Genomic DNA, 18,167 nt, shown 5'->3' with positions numbered 1-18,167 from the left:
CTTCTAAAATGGCATTGTACCTTTCTTGGGAGCTGATTGCAAAGCTGCATCACAGCTCACTGCTAATCAGCTGTGAGACCCTACTAATTGAGTATTGCTAGCATAGAATGCTGCCACTGTGCACACTACAAGGACATCTCAAGACTTTGCACAATTCCAACTGAAGTGTTAAAATAGAGCTGAACAACAAAACGTATCACTGCCTTCCTGTGCAGTAAAAATAAAAAAATCCAGAAGCATCTCATAGCTTACAGGTTCTCAGCAAAGTTACTGCCTTTAAGTCATGAGAAAATACCAAGTTTTGTATTTCCACTTGCTACAGAAAACCACAGATATAAGAAACTGTGAGAAACACATCTGGCAAGCACAGTCATATCTATGAGAACTGCTACCAGAGCAAGTACATATAGAGTATTGATTTATAATTTTGGGCATGTGGGACACTGAGTCCAAATCCCTCTTTCAGTTTCATATTGTTGTTGTCTCCTTTTTCACCTGTCATCTGAGAGCTCAGTCTAAAGCCTGAAGTGGACAGGAGTGGCTGCTAGTGGACCTTGAGTAACCATGTACTAGAGAGTGTGATGCCTTGTTTGTTCCATCCAGCCACTGGCCTTGCCCTGAAGTGGAGCATCCCTGGTGGATCAGCAGATCTTTTTCAGCATTTTCTAGTCTTTCATGTGAGGCTTTTCCCTCTAGTTGGATCCAGGTTTATACAAACAATAATTTTTTTTTTTTTTTTTTTTTTTTTTTTTTTTGTTCTCTGTAGAAATCTAATAGGATTCAAGTAGGGCAACTAATAATTTTGACTCATTAGCTTAATTTTAGTAGTTTAGTAACAAAAAAGTTACAATGAGAATCTGGGCAGGTAAAACCCCTCTGGTTTAAATTTCAGTCCCTTGTCTCCAGCTGGAATTGCACCCACCCACTGCTTCCAGAATCTCTTCTCTTCTAGAAGGACAGAGTATTTAATCCTCATCCTAATTATCAAACTTTTTAAAATCTATCTGGTCTATTTTAACTACATTTTCACAGCCTGTATCTCCTATTCTCCACTCATCCTAGGAACTCTAGTCATTACACATTCTTAGTCAACTATGAAGTGCAAATGGCTAGAATTTCTCATTGGGCTAGCTCATCTCCTTTAGCTCTTTCCTTCTTTGGATTTTTATAAACCTATGAATGCATTTTCTCCTGCATGAGGAATTATTAAAAAAAAAAAAAAAAAGGGACACTAAAACAAAAGAGGTGAACATTCATTATAATTGCATTTTTTTTCTTCCATTCACCGCAGCCTACTGTGTGAGTAGGCCCTGCCTGCAATTGTCACATAAACAGCTTTTGGAAACATAATAGAAATTATTTCAAAATTGCTTTGGGATAGCACATTTTCTCAGAAAGAGTTGTCAAGAGTCAGGTTTCAAGTATAATAAGATTCTGAGCCATGGGATTGACAGAGATTAATTGCATCACCAAAACTGGTTGGCCCTCTCAGAGACCTGACTGGGCACTCAGACAGCAAGCCTTGCTGGGAGGGGCTTGACTCTAGACCCTTCTGTATCATCTGAAGGCACCAGCTGCTGTCTCTGTAGTGAATCACAACTGCTATGCACTGCTCTGGCTGTGCTGGAGTAACACACCTTTCCTTGGCTGCCTTGCCTCAGCCCCCTCCTGGTGCTGATCCCACTCCTAGAGAAATCATAAACACCTTTTGTGCTCCTTTACCCTCAGTTCTCGCCTTGGCTGGACTGCTTGGCTTGATGCACAGAAGGGCAGAGGTTGTAAGGGACCCCTGGATGCCATCTGCTCAACCTTGATGCTGAAGCAGGAACGCTCAGTTGTCCAGGACCATGTCCAGACAGCTTTTGAAAATCTCCAGAGATGGAGACTCCGCAACCTTCTCTCTGGGCAACCTGTACCAATGCTCAGCCACCCCCAAAATGAAAAAGAAATTCCTGATGTTCAGAGGGCACCTTCCATATGTCTGTCTGTCTGTGCCCATTCTCTTTTGTCCTGCCACTGGGCACCGCCTGGCTCCATTCTATTTGCACCCTGCCTTCAGATATTTTTTCATATTAGTAAGATTCCCCTTCTTTGCCCTCTGTTCTTTCTTCAGAGTAGAAATGCCATGGTCTCCAACCATCCTTGTAGCCTTCTCCAGAACTCCCAGGAATCTCCAATACTGAGTACAGACCCGGACACCACACTGATCCAGAGGCAGTCCCACCACCACAAAGGAAGCTCCCTTCACCTATGGTCAATTCCTGGGGCAATTCCCATGTCCAACAATGCCACACCCACCCCCTCTCTCATTCCGGCACACACATCTTTGCTGCCCCTGCGCCACGTTGGATCCCCACCCGACCCCCCCGGTCCTGCCCTGCGCACCCGGCCGTACTAAACCTCCTGAAGCTCCCTCTCTTCCCGGAGCTCGCATCCCTGTGGATGGCAGCACCTCCTCCTCTGGGAACGGCGTCAAAATGACTAAACCTCCTGAAGCTCCCTCTCTTCCCGGAGCTCGCATCCCTGTGGATGGCAGCACCTCCTCTGGGAACGGCGTCAAAATGCTACTGCGTTGGCCGGGAATCGAACCCGGGTCAACTGCTTGGAAGGCAGCTATGCTCACCACTATACCACCAACGCCGCTGTGATGCCGCGTCTTCGCTTGCTTTGCTCCTTCCTTTCCTGCTTCCCTCCGTTCCCAATTTCCCCATAGGATTTACTGCCTGCCCTCAAGCACAACAAAGAGCTACTGAGGGAGTGTCTAAAATAAGCTACTGAGAAAACTCAAGTTTTCTCCAAGGCTACTAGAAAATTAGAAGCTTGTTTGCTTCTTTGTTTTTAAACACTGATAAGAAGGTTTTGTTCAGTAAGATGTTTCCAACGTCCTGATTGGTTTAAAAGAAATTCCAAATAGCACTAAAACCTTCAGAAGGGGGACTGTGCACAACTGGAAAAAAAGGCTGGCTGACATCTGATGAAATAAGCATCTTAATTTTTTAGTAAAAGAAACAGTCTTTCCAGCATTAATGTTGCACATGAGATTTTTATCTCATGTCTGAAAAATAAGGTGGAAAAAGTTTTAAAAAACAACATATGTTGTCCTTTCCATCAACTACTGTTTTTGTCTTCTCAGTATCATCCAAAGAAACATAAGATTACATGGAAAAAACAGCTGAAAATAAACTAAATAGAGTTGCAAAAGACTGATATTTGAAAGAGGGTTATCTGAAACAATTCTGAAATGCCGAATCTCCAACTTAAATACATTTTTGTGACATAAAGTGTGGTGAAAAGTTTTCTACTACAGTGGATAGAGCCAACAAAGTATTTTAGAAGAACAAAATCTCAAAAAACTCACATGGTGTGAGAATATCCTATGAATAACACAGGGCTCTCTAGGGCATCCATGATTTCACTTCTGAGAATGTCCTGTTTACAAGCAGATATGGCTCTTAACAAGTAGGAATCTCAGCAAGTTTGTGGTGGAAACAATTCTGTGCCAGCAGAGAGGTCCTAAGCAGAGAGACCTTCATGTCTCTTTCATTCTCAAATCCTCTGTCTTCAGCTTCCTGCAGTGGAAATCAGAAAAGTTGCAATATGTAATATTGGTCAGACATCCACTGATCCTGTCACTTTCTGTCATTTGGCATCTGAGTAATTAATAGGCCCATAGAAGGTCCCCCAGGCCTGTGCATACTCTGACCATTTTACAAGTGTTGGTATAGATGACATTTTTTTGCAACTTTAAATGAAAGTCTGTCATGCACAGCTACACTGTGGTAAGGATATTGAATCTTCTCTCTTTTTCTTATCATATTTTACTTTAAAAGCCAGCAAAAACCAGCTGAGATCCTCTTTGGAATGCTCTGCAAATAGCTCATGAGGACATAATGTAAAGTGTATTTGTAACTAAGATTTAACAATACAAACTCAGAGGGCTTTGCTGAATGGTGCAGAGTCCATTTTGACTGCATGTGACATGCAGTGCACAAGTTCCTGTGCAAACTCACACTTCAGCAATGTGGTGCACAAACAGCAAACCAGTCCTACTGGGAGCCACATTTCCTGTGCTTTTGTTGTGGAACCTTTTTACACAGAGCCTTGACCTTGAGCCAGTAGGCTTATAGATTAAGAAGAAGTTAAAATGGGACACACCAGACTCACTGATCATTATCACTTCTGAAAAACACATACCTTGTTGTGATGATTTTCATGCTTTTCTACTAATCTGTAGGTACCATAAATATTTTCTAGTAAAGGCATGGATAGTAAATTTAAGCCTAGTGAGAGTTGTTTCCAACATCACTGAAGAGTATGGTTTAACAATCATCAAAAATGGTTATTATTTATATACTCCCTTGCAGAGAAATTCCATGGAACTTGGAATTCTGTGGACAAATATTTGAAAATAATTACTTTACTGTTTAGGAAATTTGAATACCTTTACTAAAGAAGTCAGCCTGGAGGAAGTGTGGATGTTCTTATAAGAATGATATTTCTCATCCTTCAGCTTCTAGTCTTAACTACATCTTCTTTGTGAACTCACTATCCTGTAATTTAAGGCATTACAGAATGAAGAAGGTGATTTTAAAACAGTGTGATAGAACTGGAAAGAGAGATGGGCCCCTGTTGAATTGAGAAAAAGCACTGAATGAGGATTTCCAGCTCTGAGAAAGCTGGAAGTTGAAGTGTACAGACAGAACGGGACAGAGAAGTGGGACAGGCTAAGCTGATCTCTGAAAAGCAGCCACCTGCATCTCAGCTCATAAAACTGCATGAGATTCCTAAAGTATTTTAAGCACCAAAACTTGCAGATTAACTCAGAGGGCCACATTCCCAAAGTCAGAGTAGTCTTATCCTACTTAAGGAATTCTAGAAACACTTCTGGACATCTGGAAGCACCTGGAAATCTGTTGAAATCTGACACCAGTTTTCCAGTCTCAAATGCAAAGCCTCCTAAACTCCTGCGTGTTCAGGCAATAGACACACATTGCCAAATCAGGGGCTCTGCATGAAATTTGTCCTGATTATTTGTTTTGCCTCCTTTTCTCTCTCACACACACAGATGCACACAGGTTCCAGCAGTGCTTGATGAACAAGCAGATTAAATTAACCCTTATTATGTCTTACCAGAACACAAAGAATGAGCAATGGTAGCATTTCCTAATCTGGTTTTAATTCACTAGGCAACAAATCTGTTTGCTATGAGTCTACTGCATACAGCTTTTAGCTGAGAGGAAGCATTTTGCTGTGGCATAATTAAAAGTGTTCCAATTCCACACATAACCACACACTCTCTGCTTTCTTATTAAAGGTTTTCTTTGTTGGGGCTTACACCAAATAAATTGCACATGTGACTGTTTTTGCTGCAATATCATCTTCAGCTACTTAGTGCATCACCATGCTAACCCCTCGATTAACCCTTGTTTCAAAGGCTGCTCCCTGCAGGTGCAGTATCATGGCTTTTCTGGCAGGGGACATGCCTTGCTCCCTGCTGGTGACCTCTGTCATTGCTGAGGGCCTGGGCATGCCACATGTGCTTTTGGTTTACAGCTCAAGGCCTTGGCTAATTGTAAAATTGGTGTGGTGCAGATCCACAGCGTGTAGCTATCTAGAAGATATTAAAATGGAATAAACAAAACCTAGGCATTGCCAACACTGAATTTGTCCAGTTTTCTGCCAATAAGCTTCTCTGCAGAGTACAGATTTTAATTTAGTTAGTCTGGAAGATATAGACATGGTTGTACCCTAGGTCCAAAGGATTCCTCAGTCCTTATCAGAGAAAAAGTTTGGGAGTAAGAAAAACATATTCCAGGACATGTCAAAACTCTTCAGTGCTACCATAGGAACAGAATATGTCTATTACCTATTACAAGTTTTATCAACTTCTCTGAGAAAAAAAAAAAAACAAAACCAGCAATAAATCTTCAAATTAAAGACATCTAAATTTTGGCAGAGTAAACTTCCTAAATATGTGGCAAACATTACAAACATTTGATCCTTTGGAGCTGTTTGAAAGTTGTATGTATTTGGACATAATGGACCAATAGAAATAAAAATTAAAAGCTTTAAAAAATGGTTTTAGAACTAATTTACTTAGGGTCAGCCAAGTCTAAGGTTAATTAAAAATAACAGCCAACATTTATAGGGCTTTTGCTTGAAAATCTTACCTTTCTCATGATTGATATTATTTTATACATAAACCGATTGTCTTAGTTACTGATTTCAGTTTTATCAAATGCTGTTCTTCAGTCAAAGTGTTCACATAGTTGGTTATAAGTATTTTTCTATTTTCTATTTTCTATTTTTCTATCAAGTCCAATCTCCATGAGTGATCAGTTCTCAACATACAATAAAGTTAACATACACATAAACACATGTTTGTCAAAGAAGACAACTACTCAAATTCAGAAATACTTTAAAATAGGCTGTGAAGAAGATGACATTTCAAAATTCCTGACGTTGCTGTTGATCAAAATCCTTGCAAACACTGCTTAACATTTGTAATGCTAGTTAACTTTGTTGCCTTTATTTATAACAGTCATAAATTACTTTTTCTCTTTTTAATAAAATGGTATGATTTTGGACTTTTTATAAAATATTAGAAACACTACAATTTCTCACGATCCTCTCCAAGGAATTTTATTAACACCTAGTAATATGTCTGACCTTTCAAAAATAAGCCAAGTATTCTTTTCTCTGCCAATAAGTAACTGAATTTTAATGACAGGAATAAGATGCTTTCCCTGGTGTATGCAAAATCCATAATACTAAAATAAACAGCAGTGAACTTGAAAAAATAAAATAAAATTTCCTGAGAAATATTATTCCTAATTTGAAGGAGAGATCACAATATCAGATGCAGGGAAGCCCCAACAAGACTGGCACAGTACAGCTAAAATAAAAACTCAGCAGTCAAATTCTTTGTAGTTATCCAGATGATGAAATAAACGGAAAATGTAGCACAGTTGCCAAAAAAAAAAAAAAAAAAAAAAAAATTAAAATATCTTAAATTATTCCTAAGGCATTACTGGTTTTGTTCTTTAGCTTCTCTTTGAATTATCAGTGGATAGAAAGTTTAATGAAAACCTGAACTGAAACTTTTTCATGCAGTCACTTGGCTTCAGAAGTAGGGATGCTGTGTATTAATGTGCATGGGCACCTCAGGGAGTGGTTCATTTCAGGATCATCTCCAAGGCCATCACAGCCCTGGTTAAGTGTCTAAAATAAACTGATGAATCACTTTCTGAATGGGCCTCTTTCTATCAGTGTTAAAAATAGGAAGTGCGTAGCTCAAAAGTTTTACACGCAGTGGCTTTAATATAGATAGATTTTTATAGAAATGGTAAGTTATAAAATGACAACTCCCATTCTTTTACAGTCTGACTAGCTCTATTAGCTGTTATGTTACTTTGACATATCACCTGAGGAGACAAATTTTGAGGTTTATTAATATATGGATATTTATATTTTTGAGCAGACTAGCTACCAGTCATCCAGCAGTGACTTAGATGTTTCCAGGTGTAACAAAATTACTTAATATTTAGAAATTAGCTCCTCAATCAACCAGAGCTTTACTGGCTCTCTGTGGTACTTCAGGGAAAGAGAAGTCACTTAATTTTCTGTATTCAATGAACATGCAGACATTTTTAAAAATCCAACCCCAAATGAAGAGGATTATTAGAAATAAGGTGTTTGGTTTTTTTTCCTTTGAATTAGTATGGGTTATTGAAGAAGACAGCTACTCACCCTTCTCTCACTATTCCAGATTTACTAACCCCATCTGAAGTCTTTAAGTAGGGAGGCTTTAGTCACTTACATCCTTGTATTTGCTTACCTTTTCATACCAGTATCTGTTCTAGATGATCAGATTTATAAACAGAGTAGTAAAAGAACCTCTTTATCTCTACAAATGTACAAGTCACCTACATAGTGTCGTATGCTGTTAAGAACATTCAAAGATCCAGTAGGCTATTTTTTCTTTTTTTTTACCCTCCAGTGACACGGGCAGTCACTTGGTGATGTCTTCCAGGTAGCCCTCACCTCCAGGTCCGTGCCCAGAGTGGCCACCCTTGACCACCCCTTGAAGCAGTCTGGGTGGGGGTGTGAACAGGGCCACGCAGCTCTCAGCTGCAGTGGGCTGCGCCGTGCGACAATGGGATAAAGTCCTGAGTCGAAGAAGCCAGAACAAAGGAGATGAGAGGGGCTACTTGAATAAATTCCCAAGAGGATTCAACCTCCAAGAGAGTCCAGGGACAAATGATAATTCCAACAGGGTAGAAGCAGCTTAAGAACAGGGGAGGGTACTAGCGGAGGATATGAATCTTAACCAAGAGTAGAACAGCAGGTGAGGAATGTAGGTGGGGATCATATTCTAGGCAACCAATAGGGGATAGCATGGGAGGGGATCAGGCTTGGCACACCAATGGACCTTCAAGAGAAGGGTGATACACAAGGAAGGTTCTAGAGAAAGGGGTGGGGTTACATTTGATGAACAAGGGAAGAGGGCAGTACTTCCAGGATTGGCAGGGAAGGGTCTGGAAATCAGGGAGGTGCAAGGGAGATTGACACGGGGACTGACATAGGATTAGCAGGGAAAATAATAGTAAACAACTTCAGGGCAAAACCATAGGGGAAACCGAACGGGGTACATGGAAGAAACTACTGTAAGCTCACAATAAGAAACACATTAAGATTACAAAGAAAAACAAACCACCACACTCCAGCACACTCCTTTTTCTCCATTTCTCCTTTTCTTAGCATGTTTCTTGGCATGTTCTTTAAGCAAGGAAAAGCACATCCACAGCCTTTACCTATATGTAGAAGACTGGAAGATTTGACTGTGAAGGCTGAACACTAAGACCTGATTGAAAATAGGATTTTTTTAAATTATTTTTTTAAATTATTTTTTTTAATAGCAGAAAAAATCAGAACCATAGAGAAACATCCAGATTTATTTTGTCACGTTGTTTTATCCTTTCCTTTCTTACTATCTCTTTTAGGGGAAAGTTTCTGCTTTTGTTTAAGACTACGTTAGCCTGATTACTTTTGGCTACAGAAATAATTTATCTTTTTTGTTTTTATCCTTGCTATATAACCTATTTTTGCTATATAATGCTGGACATTTAAACATTGGTCTGGAGTCTAAGATTCTGTTTTACTCCATCTCCATCTTTCTGGGAACTGAAAGGGCTGAAGGGGAGGGGATCACAGGGAATTACTAAGTTCTGCATCTTTAGGGAAATATGCACATGGAAATATGTGTAACAACGTGCTTGCATTTAGTTGTGTAGGGACTTCTTTTTTCCCTTTACCTTCTGAAAAGGTTAACATATTTCATTTTTTATGGTCAGTCCAAAAGATTATGCTTTCCAGAGCCCTGTCAAATGAGTATGATTGATGCTCTAGTGGAAAATAAATATGGGGGAAATTACTCTGGAGTATTTATGCATTAAATAAGCTAACATTCCCTATCCCAGAGGCTAACAGAAAAATGAGCAATTAAGCTGCTTGATTCTTGCACTTCCATGCAGAAATTGACTTCTGTGGAAATGGGGAGCACTGTTTAAGGTGATTGTGAGCATTTCTCAGTGCTCGACTTTTAATGGCTTTTGTCTGAGGTTTGCATGTGGGTTGTGTGATTTGACCTATTCCTGCTCAGGACTGTCAGGCTTTGACATTTTAGAATCATAGAATATCCTGAGCTGGAAGGGACCCAGAGGGATCATCAAACTCTAGCTCCCAGACCTGCACAGGACAGCTGGGCAAGCTTGCTATAAAAAAAAATTGGTTCAAAATACATTCTCATTTTAGAGGGGAAAGTTTTTATTTTTCGCAATTCTTGCTGCCATTCAGGAAAGCCAATTCTACAGTTTTGTCTTAATATTGGTAGGAATGATTAAGACTGAATTTATAAACATAAGTGCACAAAAATAATTTTATCACTCCTAATTAATGACTTTTATTATCTAAATGTCAATTTCTGTGGAAGTTAATTTGGAATTAAAGTTTTTCAGCTCAATACTCTGCATCTGAAGTACCACAGAGCTGCTCTGAGATTTGCTTATGCTAATGTAGCTTTCTATACTGATAATTACATTATTTTAATCAAAACTTTCTGTAGAGACTCTTGAATAGTTCTTAAATTGGAGTTTTATTGTATAAAAAGTAAATTGCATTAGAAGCCATACCAACATTCCATTGGATTAAATGTAAATGCTTAATATAAAGATTTGGGTACACTAGTTGCCTTTTCTTACCTTTCTTTTGTTATGATTGGGTTTAGAATTTGATTACTTTGGCACCTAATCCTCTAGCTAGTCTGGTGTACTAAGTTATCAGACATCAGATGCATTGCAGAATTGTTTGTTTGATCTTCAAGCATTGGTCATTATCTGCAAAAGCCAATTATATTATGGAGCATGAGCATAATTCATGTTCACTGCAAATCAAGTTGACCCACAGTTGCTTTGGTTAAAAATAGAGATCAGTTTCCTCAGATCCAGTGTAATATACTAGATTTAAATTACCATTATTGGTGACTGAAGTTACCAAATTTTTATATGTTGATTTCTAACTCTTTTTATGGGATACCATACATATTAAGGAAAGAATTTATTGTTAGCCCTTCTAAAATCTAAGTAAAATGAAAAAAAGTTAGAATTAATAGTCCAGTTATACCAATTAGCATTCACCAAACTGATCAAATAGTCAACATACTTCTGTTTCAAATTCTTTACGTAATAGAAATCAAATGCTATTAAAATAGTTAAAAATACAGGTATAAAAATAGTGTTACATCATTTAATATTATTGGAAGATAAGCACAAGTTAGGCAAATCAAAGAATAGACAGCTGCTATTTGGAAAGATGTTATGGCTTAACAAGGAAGAAAAACTCTCAAAACAAGCCAAGACAAGTTTAAGCAAGGTCTGGCAAGTCATCATACCAGTTTCCCTTTCTTTAATTGCTCCATCATACCCAGCTTAGTGTTTCTGAAACCAGCCCACTTCTGATTTCTTTGTAAGGAAATATGTGGGTCTCATGACTGTATTAGCTGGAGATGTGCAATACACCTTTCACTGAGGCCTTTGTCTCTTGGCTTTTAAAGAGAGCAAGTCTCACAAACACCCCTGAGGAAAAGACTCTTTTCTACACAGTTGTACTAGTAAGAAAATAGATTTTAAACAGTTCTAATGAAGGCATTCTGAATTCTTTATTCTTTGCATGTCAATTTGGTAACTATTAAAAACAACAGATGCTTTAGCCACTTCTCTCTCAAGACACCCCACCTTCCCCCTTGCCTGCCTATTTTGGCAGGGGTGGGACTGTCTGAGAGCTCTGTAGACCTTTCTTTTTCTTGTTTGACACTCAGTGCAGAGTCTGTAGTTCTATTCCTGAGTGCCAAGGCAACAACTTCTGAGTTTTCCTTATAAAATAAGTTTTCTTTGGCAAGTTTTTCCACCTTAAGGACTAGTATATGTTATATTCAGGATCATTTCTTGCAAAGACTCACAAGCACTCACCAAATCCCTTGTAAACTGTCGACTGAAAATATAATGTCTTTATACTACATGTTTTCTGTACCAAATTATATGGGTTGTTTGGGTTTAACCAGTGTTATGTACTTTTAACTCCCTCCTTTCACTTTTTTCATTCTGTCTCTATTTAGCATCATCTACTGTAATTTTTCCAAAGAAGCCATAGCCAGCAAGTTGGTCATATGAAATGAGCAGTTATATAACTTTAGATGAAATATTAAGTGGGCAAGCACATTTTGCTAACAGACATTCCCTTTTTCCTCCCTCCTGAATCCACATGTGCACCTGCTTCAAGATAAATCCCTTTACTTCCACTGGATTCCTGTTGTGTTTGGCAGGCTGGAGAAGTGTGATGGAAGGGCACTGGGCTAATTTTTCAGAGATACTCAGGATGCACACATTCCTCCAAAGTTAGTGGGAGCTGCAGGTGCTCAACACAGCCAAAAAATCATGCCTTAGCTGGAAAACCTGTGCTCTCCTCTAGAAAAACCATTATTTTTAAAAATCTAATAGAAACCTTCTGTATCATCTGACCTTTTCTTTGATGAAGTCCTTCATTCTTCTGAAAACAAAAGAAGGCCTAATGAAAGAAGCATTGTTTAATTAATGTTTTAGAGATAGACCACAAAAGAAAAATAAGGATATAAGGGAAAGAATTGTCTAGGATGCAATCCACGGATAAAAGTGAAACTTTTACAAAACAGATAATTCTGAAGAAAGAGGTATTTCAAGAACATTAGAGTGAAGTGCTGAATGCTTTTCTGACATATTCAAGCTTTTACTCCTAAAAATTGAATAAATCTAAAAGAAAACATCAGAAAGAGTAAGAATGACAGAAGAAAATGGAAATTCATTAAATTAAATTAAATGCAATAATCAAAAAGAAACTAGAGAAAACAATGGAAGAAGTTCATTCCCACTGGGACTGCAGCTAAGTAAATAGGCTTAAACCACAGAACACACTTTTCTTAGTGTCATCATATTTTGAATGTTTATTATTCTACTGTTTAGTTTCCTTCGGAAGCCAAAAAAGAAAACCAGCAGAACAAAAAACCACACATTTAAAAAACAAACAAACAAACAAACAAACAAAAACCCCAGAAACAAACAAAACCTAAATCAAACAAATAAACAAAAAACAACAAGGAAAGCAGATAGTGTCATCCATAAATAAAAATTCTAAATTAAATAAGATTAAGATCACAGAAAATGGCTAATTATTAAGATCTCAATGAAACTACTGTTAGAAGTAGGAGCAAGAAATGAAGGCATGAATCTGAACAGGGAAAGAAAACAAAGTGCAGAAGAAGGATTTATAATATGGGTACAAATGTCCTATTCCTGCTGATGCCTATGATACCCCTGAAATTAGTACAGATGGTGATATCATCTGTTACTCAGTATAATCAAGATATTTTTCAGTATCAATGTGTCAAAAACTCTTATGTTGGTAAGGTGACTCTATGCTGTAGCAGGTTGGGTTGTAACACAGTCAGTGGCTAAATCAGCTGCCCTTTCCCCCACAGCCACCAATTTCTGTAGCCAGTTTTATGCTCCAAATAGGATGGCACTTTTGTTCTTTGGAAAAAATACAAAATGTTTCACAAAACACCTACAGTTATAATAGATAGAATAACCTTGTAGAGGTGTAATCACAGGTACCAATACATCTTTTGCCTTCACTTACAGTGTTTTAAAATCAATATTTTTTCTAGAGTTCTAATTTCCTAGCTTTTATTCCCTCTTACTTACAGGTGAAATTTTCTCCTGAGAAAAGTCCTGTAATATGATTATGTGTCTTATTGGTGAATGCTTAAGCAGTTTTAATAAGAGGTCATTAAATCTGATGGATGGGGCCTCTACAATCAATGTCATCTGTCACTCTATGCTCAGTGAACAGAAACAGAAAAACAATTGGTTTCAGTTTTCATGAGTTTCACTCTTTCCTTATTTTTGCATCATATGGGATAAATTCCTTATTTCTAATCTGGCTTTTTAGTCACAGCTGGAACACAAAGGAGAGTTTATACCTGACTTGATAATTTTTGTCTAGGTTTGAGTTGAGAACATAAGCTATGAAGCATGCTTTTTTTTTCTCAGATTTTCTGCATCAGCCCATTTCATTTTAATCAGGTAGAAGTCTGCAAACTTTGCTAAATTACACAGTCAAACCTTGTTAACTCCTAATATCAAAAAGGCCTCAAATGAGTTTGCTTTCACCTGATTGCAGATTTATTTATATTATAATTCCAGTCTGGGGCAGGGGAAAGAGTATAATAGATCAGCTTTTAGAAGATATCTGCCAGATACATGGTGCCTCATCTGTCACATTAGTGAGAGCCTACCTAGCTAATTATTGACTCATTTTTGCTTATTTCTGTGGGAACAAGCAGTGTCAACAATGAGTCATTGCTCCCTAGACCCTGCAATAATGGTTAACTTGTAATTCTGTCATTACTAAATGAAAATCTTAGAAATAAGTCAAAGAAAAAATTAAATTCCCACTAGAAAAAAAGAAGAATGAAAAGGGTATAATTGTCCTGAGAAAGTCTACATAATGAAAGACCAAAAAAATGAAAAGCATTTAATATACTCATAATATTAACAGGACAGAAATGAAATAAAATATAGATGAGACTTCAGAAGTATTAGTGATCTGGACTGGTACTAAACAGGTTCACTTCCTACATTCCACATCCCCTAAAATGCCATCTTTATTGAAGTCTGAATTTACAGAGCATTTGATCACCTGTATTTGATTCTTAACATTTGTAAGGTCAGGTTATCTTTACCTAAAAAGAATAATTAAATATATCTCTGAACCAAGAATGTTGCAGTGAGTCATCAATAAACATCAGTGAAATAATTAATTAATTACTGATTAATCAATAAAATGCCATCTATTCAGTAGTAAATCTTTATTATGGTTACATTTATTGACTATAAACAGAGATGTCACAGTCTGACTGAGGCATAAAGTTATTTATGAGGATGTTGATGATGAGGCATATTATGCTGGTTGACTATGTTTAAAATAAATCTAGAAAACAACAATCTATCAACATTTAATAGTTTAATATTTTTTATTTGTTGATTGTATTAACCATTAGAACTAGACAAAAAAAATAGTATATGTTCTAATTTCATAGAGAATTTCTGTATCTGACAATAAATAGCAAGATACTTACTTACTTGGTTTGCTGAATATGTTGCAAAATAATCTGACCATAAAATAGTAATTCTAGTCTGAGTTTTTCTTCTCCAAAAAGAGCTGAGAAACTGAAAATCATAAGCTGATCTTTAACATCACGTAACAAATAAGTCTCATGCTGTGGGGTAATGTAGACTACCCTCTGCCAGATTGAAGTCAAAGATTCTCTCTGAATTCATGGAAATTTAGGCTTTAACCAACTAATTGTACAGAAAGGCCAGCATAGCATTTGGCGCTAATTTTCAGTAATTTAATTAAGGTAGCATTTCAATTAGACTTAAAAGAAGAAAAGGCACAAAGCAAAATATTTTGTGTATAAATGTTTTAGGAAATGCTTTTTTGTTTGTTTTATCAAAAGAAAAACAAAAGTATACTCAGTCTGCCACCTAAACCCAAACTTTTCAGTGTTTAGTCCATGAGGAATGTCTTACTGATCACAAAGTGGTCTCTGGGATGATGATGATGGTGGAGCAGTGAAGGCATCACAGAACTGAGCCCACGCAAGACTCTTTCTCTGCTGAGAAAACATTCTTGCCTATAAACCAGATTTCCAAACCAAACAGACCCTCCATGTTTCTATGCCATATTTCACACCACAGGCTGGAGGATGCAGCAGTAATTTTATCATGCTTCCCATCTCCTTCCACTCCCACACTTTCTAAATTGTCCCATCAGCTGACCTTGCCTTCGAACACAACAATTCTCTAACTGCACTATTTCAAAGCTCATCAAAACAATAGGGATGCTGTTCTTCCAAACACTGGAAAATGAAAATAATCTGATCTTGGGGGAGGATTTCAAAACTAGTTGCCCTAATTCATCTGCTGTCTATTGTGATTATATCTTTTTCCACTTGTAAATTTATTACATGAATCTTTAGCCCACGCAAGACTCTTTCTCTGCTGAGAAAACATTCTTGTCTATAAACCAGATTTCCAAACCAAACAGACCCTCCATGTTTCTATGCCATATTTCACACCACAGGCTGGAGGATGCAGCAGTAATTTTATCATGCTTCCCATCTCCTTCCACTCCCACACTTTCTAAATTGTCCCATCAGCTGACCTTGCCTTCGAACACAACAATTCTCTAACTGCACTATTTCAAAGCTCATCAAAACAATAGGGATGCTGTTCTTCCAAACACTGGAAAATGAAAATAATCTGATCTTGGGGGAGGATTTCAAAACTAGTTGCCCTAATTCATCTGCTGTCTATTGTGATTATATCTTTTTCCACTTGTAAATTTATTACATGAATCTTTTATGAAGAAAGAAGGGGTCCAACCATCACAAATTCTCTCTGAGTCTAGCTGCTCTTCTTGTTCTCATACTCTGCATTATAGGTCAGATTCAGGCAGAATACTGAAGAAATATTTTCTTTATACTATTTACTCTTTGTCATAAAAATCCTGGCACTGGAATTCAACTTTTGTCCTTTGATAACTGGCATCTGAGTCTTTCTAGTAAGGGAGGAATCAGTGACAGGAAACATCCAGATAATCCCTTATCTCTCAAGTCTCCCCTACCCTAAGAAAATAGAGAAAAATGTAACCATCAAATTCAGAATGTTTTCCTCATCCCTTAAGCAAGGGAAACTACTAAAGCCTTCCTGAATAACCTCCTTCTAACATAGCCTGTATGTTGGATCCAAACTTTGAAATCTTAACAAACTATTTCTGCAGCATTTGGTGAGCAGCTACCTAGATTTCTCTGAAGAATCACATTGATATTCTTATGGACTGCAAGCAGCTTTGGGATCTTATTACAGCACTCCAGTGAATATCTGCCTGGTCACTTGGTGGGAATGAGGAGGGACATCCTTTCTTAAGGGCTGTCAGTTCTCTGCAGGGAGGGGATGTGAGGGATGTTAGGGATTAGGAATCCTGATTCTTTTTCAATTAGAGACAACTCTTTCATTGTCTCCACAAGCCCAAACCCCTGCCAGCATCTTTGTCTTTATCCAAATCCAAGTACTGCCAAGAACATTTCCAATTGGCTCCAAGCATCTCACAGTGGCTTAAGAAAAGTAATTGGTCTCACACATCCATTTGGATGTGGATGTGCTCCCAGCAGGATTGCCAGAGCTCGGTGACTACATGACTGCTCTTCCACGGTGTGAACAAGACACATGCCACAACAGAGAGCTCTAGCAGGGAGGGAAGTTTACAGCCTCTTTTACTGGACCTCCTCCTATTTATCTTTCATTCTGCTCTGAGATGCTTCACGTGAACTAGGATAGGAAGCTGAGACAAGAGTGGCTAACAGCTGCCACAGAACCCTTCACTCATCTGTTTTGTTTAGCAAGACTGAATGCACAATTTCACATTTAATTTATATATAGTTGCCTTTCCTATGCACAACTGAGACTATAAATAGGAAAGGCAGGATACAAGGAATGCAGCTTAAATCATCTGAAATTGTTTTAAAGAAGACATCTGGAAACCATCTTTGAACAAGCCATCAGGATAAGACGTTTTTTCAAAAAATGTCAGGGGACAGCCTTTCCACTGAAGCAGAAGTTAGGAACCCTAACTACATCAGATAAGGACTCAAGTCAACTATCACATTCATGAATTGAAAGTCTGACTAAGATTCTAGATCAAAGATAAAAACAAAGACTGCCAAACACATAGATTTGTATGAAAATTGATGTGATTACAAGAACTACAAAGAATAAGTAAGCGTGTAAAATCTGTGAGACGGGAACCAAAATGGCTCAAAGACAGTAGGAAAGCACTAAGACACAAAATAGAGAGGATGCAGTTCAAAAACGTTAGGTAAAAAGGAGCAAGGGCATGTTTAAAAAGACAAGAATCATGATATCATCCAAGGAAGGAAGTACCTCTGCAGACAGCAACTGCAAAGCTCCTCCTAGAACCATGAGCTGGACAATGTGATACAGCTGTCATTTAAACAATTCCTTTGAAAGGGGTAGAAACCTGAAAAGATGAATTTTTTTTCCAGATTCTGCGATCAAACCACAGCATCCCTTGATACCCATCAAGGTCGTTTCCAATCTTAATGATTCTATGATAACTTGAAGTGGCCCACTATTGTGGCATTTACATATGGAGATGGAGAATTTGTTTTTTAACTGCCAGCTGAATAGGAAGATCTAGCTGTCTGCAAAATATAGAATCATAAACTTGTTTGGTTTGGAAAACACCTTTGAAATTATCAAGTCCAACTGTTAACTCAGAACTGCAATGTCCACCACTAAACCATATCCCTGAGTGCCATATATTTTAAATATCTTCAGGGATTGTGATTCAAACACTTCTCTGGGAAGTCTGTTCAATGCTTACCAGCATTTCAGTGAAGAATGTTTTCCTAATATCCAATCTAAATGTCCCCTTGCTCAACTTGAGGCCATTTCATCTTGTTCTATCACTTCATACCTGGAGGAAGAGACAGA

The 18,167-nt window shown here is 37.8% G+C and overlaps 1 non-coding gene across 1 annotated transcript; it reads right to left on the bottom strand.

Annotated features, from left to right (window-relative positions):
• Positions 1 to 2,568: 2,568 nt before the first annotated feature.
• Positions 2,569 to 2,640, bottom strand: TRNAG-UCC. The gene has a single exon. It is a non-coding gene; the product is annotated as a tRNA-Gly (tRNA).
• Between the last annotated feature and the right edge of the window lie 15,527 nt (positions 2,641 to 18,167).

This window comes from Onychostruthus taczanowskii, unplaced genomic scaffold (genome assembly GCF_017590055.1).
Source record: "Onychostruthus taczanowskii isolate IOZ18803 unplaced genomic scaffold, ASM1759005v1 scaffold3, whole genome shotgun sequence".
In the NCBI taxonomy this organism is placed as follows: domain Eukaryota; kingdom Metazoa; phylum Chordata; class Aves; order Passeriformes; family Passeridae; genus Onychostruthus; species Onychostruthus taczanowskii.
Note: the sequence above shows the minus strand (reverse complement) of the source record. Positions and strands in the feature narration are given on the sequence as shown.